Genomic DNA, 4,229 nt, shown 5'->3' on the forward strand with positions numbered 1-4,229 from the left:
AGTGGTGAGTTCACAATAAAACATTAAAAGAACACAGTAGATTCGTCCATTAAGAAAAACACTCAATTTGCAAGCCTAGGACTATTGTAGGTTAAAACAAGAGATATAAGTTACTAGTGAGGTTAACTTTCCAAATGATGCAATGGAATGTGTGCAAAGTGATTTGATAAATTAACTATGGAAAACCGAAATTTATGTGAAACTAATTCAAACATAAATTTTAGCAGAAAAAAAAGAAAATATGTTACATAAGTCAAAGAGAAAGAAGTCCCAGGTAAAGCTTTATTAGACATGTACCATGGATTAAAATTAAATTGTAAATTATATTTAATTTGTAGTAATGGGATTGGTAGTGGTAGTTTTAGTGGTAGTAGCAATAGTTTTAAAACATCTAGGTACTTACATCGTCTTGGTCGTTTATGCACTCTGTAGGCGTTTCATTCAACAAATATAAAACTATATCTTCAGAACATAGAATGCTGCCTCTCATTGCATACGATAAAGGAATCCGTCCAAGCTGAAAAAACACAAATGCGTAATTTGAGGTAAAGTTCACCATTTGTCTTAAATCGTCAACATACTATAGGTTCAAATACCGACCACACTAGAACAAAATGCACTGAACATCAAAATCAAACTCAAAATGGTCTTTATTGCAATCCGAGTAAACAGAGATTGTATTATACATTACTTTAAGTAATTGATAAAACCAAACAAAAATATATAAACTATAAAGCTATTATAGAGAATTTAGAGAAAATATGTGAAAAAAGTGAAAATTCATTTGTTTAAATTTATAAGCCTATTCATAATCATCATTATTATAAGTATTTATATCAATATCACAGTTTCTATTATATTATTTTTTAAATTACAATAAAACTTGGCGTAAAAATATAACATTTTTTTATTTATTTAAATTGATATATTTAAATTTCTCAATTAATACATATAGGCCTAAATATATATTATTTGAAAAATAAAGAAAAAATTGGACAATTGTAAGTATAACATTATTATCAAACATTACAATACATAAAAATCACATCTCAATCGTTGATAACAAAGGAAATCAAAATTGCAAGCAGCTTTCTTTAATAAACATCTAATGTGAGCCCAACGAACTGTGAAACGACATCTTTGCATTCAACCAAAATCTCACGACACGCTGGAAAGTCCCGAGGAGAGAAATATTTAGTCAATTGTTATTAACAAGGTGTAACGCCTTCCTACAATAGTATAAGAGATACATCACAACATTACTAACGATATAGAAATTTTAGTGGGTGTTGTGAAGTTAACTATTGGAACTCCCTTCCTTTCACTATTAAATGCAGTGCGGGATTGTCAACTTCCTCCTTTAAAAGGATACTTAAGTTTGATCTCCTTGATGTGGCCGGTGACATAACATTGTTTGATATATTTGGTTATTCTCGAGTGAGCGTGCTTCTTTTCTACATAATGATATATTTTACATCGCTTTTAAAGGAAAAAAATTAAAATTTAATAATGATATATTTTTATACTATTTTTTAAAAACTAAAAAAAAATTTATATTTCATTTATTTACTTTTTTTATTTATGAATGTGCTGTTTTTGCTGTTTGCCTTGGTGAGTGGGACATTTCCTCTTGAAATATTAATAAAGGAAAGAAAGAAGAAAGATATTAAAGCTAAAGCCCCATGTCCCCTTGGCTCCACCCCCTCCCCCCCCCCCCCCCCATCCCCCTGAAGTAACCTTGAGGGAGACAGTACGCTGCTGTAAGTACAATTTCGATTTTCAGCAAGTGCAGTGATCTTATCCAGGTGTGACTAAAACCACAATAAAACGTAACAAATATTTATTCACTGAAAAACCGAAAACACCTGAAAATTAGCCGAAAACCTAAAAAAATATATACACAAGGACATATTTCATATTATATCCAGTGTCAGATTTGGAGGGTGAAGGCTGGGTGGCAACCAGCCCGGGGACCAATAAATTTATAAACAATTTTTAAAATAAGATAAAAAGAAATTATATTCAACCATGGTGGAGCTGACATCGTATAAACCACCTGAAAGTCTCTCCATTCCCCCACCCCCTCTATTACAAATGCCTGGATCCGCAACTGACATATCATTTATTCCGTCATTAAAACAATTAGAATACAATGGCAAACATGATTACAAAACGAGCACTAGAAAACCCACAATGATGGTGACTGGTACCCAAAAGGGCCACCGGTTTCAGAAAATCACGAGGCCATCGGCTCCAGCGTTCCGACCACTGTTCTCTTTAAACTTTGTCAAAGCAAAGACCATTATAGGCCTACCAGTTTATTAAGTATGTGCATATTAAAACATGACGTCATTCTACATAGTTCAACTATCAATCCGGGTCATTAAACGTTTCTGTTTGTTTCTAAAGAGTCTCAAACTTGTATAGCTAGGTAAAACGCAAAATTACTGTAAAATGTAATTTTTGCCGTAAACCTGTGAAATTACCGCAAGCTGAACGAACTAAAAATTTACTATCCTAATAGTGACAATAGGGTTATGTTAAGAGCTCTAACTATTACGACTCCGCAGAGTCTTAATAGTTAGAGCTCTTAACATAACCCTCGCTATTATCACTGTAGCTATAGTTCGAGTTTGTTTTCATGGGATTTTTTTTTTTCTTCATTCATAATTCTCTTTATTATGACTTTATATTTGTTTTTTTTAAATGTATTTTCAAACTATTTTTTGTAATTTCAATATCAATTCTCATCATGGCAATTAGGAAAAGCACTAATGTTCAGTATTTTGTCACAGTCGTGCAAGTTATGATAATACTTCTTTTTGGGTGCAGTTAAAAACAGTTGCATAACTAGGTTCTGACTTTCCTGGCTCGAGAGTACAATCGGGCCGGATTGACGCATATATAAATTGGTCGGTGTACCACGACAGGTTTATTCGGGAGCGGGTACATTAATATACTTTTTTACTAGGCCAATTTAGACACTAATACTTTTATGAGTTTTTATGTCTAACTTTTAGGAGTCCGTGAAAGATCCCTGACAATCATTTCCCAATCTTTTTCAGTTCGCGAACTTCCCTGCACATGTCAAAAGTCTTCACGGACCCCCCCATATCTAAATATTACTCATTGTCCATATCCCAACAATAGTACTATAGATAGAAGATGATTTCCTATGAAAGTAAAACATTAAACAGTGGCGAATCCTGGAATTTGAAATAGAAACCACCTCAGCCCCACCATGGTTGGGACTGAGATACAAAATTTGTTTATGCCTATGGCACTTCTAGATCGCCTGAAATTGCACTGTCCCACTCAAAATTTTAAGGTAATTTAATAACCCATATAATTTCTATTTGTAAAATTTTGTTTGTTTTGTTGTTTTTTTTTTGTTTGTTTGTTTGTCAACTCATGGTTGATATTCCACTAATAAGATTATAGATAGAAGATGATTCGCCAAAATTACGACAGTTTTTGGAATTCGACATAGACATGAGGGGAGGGGTGCAGACAGTAAATTTTACAGAAAGGGGTATTACTGTACCTCAGCCCACCATGGCTGGGGCTGAGGTACGAAATTTTCATGTTTATTGCACTTTCAGATGGCCAGAAATGACACTGTCAGAATGTAATATTCTGTTATCCCCAATTACTTTTGATATGTCAAATTTATAGCTCCCTCGTGATTAAAAAAAAATATTTAATATCCAGGTAAAAGCAATACAGGAGAATACATGGAAACAACATATACGTTACATGAGGATTGCCATTACCAAGTGGCTCTCGTATACTCAACATCTTTATATTATATAAACAACTAATTTAATAGATTATACCAGATAAAATATTTAATTAAAATATAATGCCAGTTAAAACAGTAAATGAAGTCATGCTTGTCAATGGTATTTAATTATTGTTGAGGCATGATCACACTGTGGTTGTCAGACAAGACAAGAAATACAGCGGAATGATGAAAAGTTGTTTTTTAAATCTAGCGGACCCCCGCATTTCACGGACACCGACATTTTTATTTAGAAGCGGTTGGCGCATCGGATGTGGCTTTGACTCCAAACCTTGAGGCCAGGGGTTCGGAATTCTCACTGTGCAAGTCACTTGTGTCCTTGGGCAAGGTACTTTATCTACGTTTGTCCCTCTACCCAGGAGTATAAATGGGTACCCGGTGGTTTACTACTGGGGAGCAAAAAAGGCGGCATGGAATGGAACTGGCC

The 4,229-nt window shown here is 33.9% G+C and overlaps 1 pseudogene; it reads right to left on the reverse strand.

The window, feature by feature from the left end:
- Nucleotides 1-403: 403 nt before the first annotated feature.
- Nucleotides 404-4,229, reverse strand: part of LOC117102229 — a 40,177-nt pseudogene continuing 36,351 nt past the window's right edge.

This window comes from Anneissia japonica, unplaced genomic scaffold (assembly GCF_011630105.1).
Source record: "Anneissia japonica isolate Jap-2015-1 unplaced genomic scaffold, ASM1163010v1 scaffold288004_len88128_cov121, whole genome shotgun sequence".
Lineage (NCBI taxonomy): Eukaryota > Metazoa > Echinodermata > Crinoidea > Comatulida > Comatulidae > Anneissia > Anneissia japonica.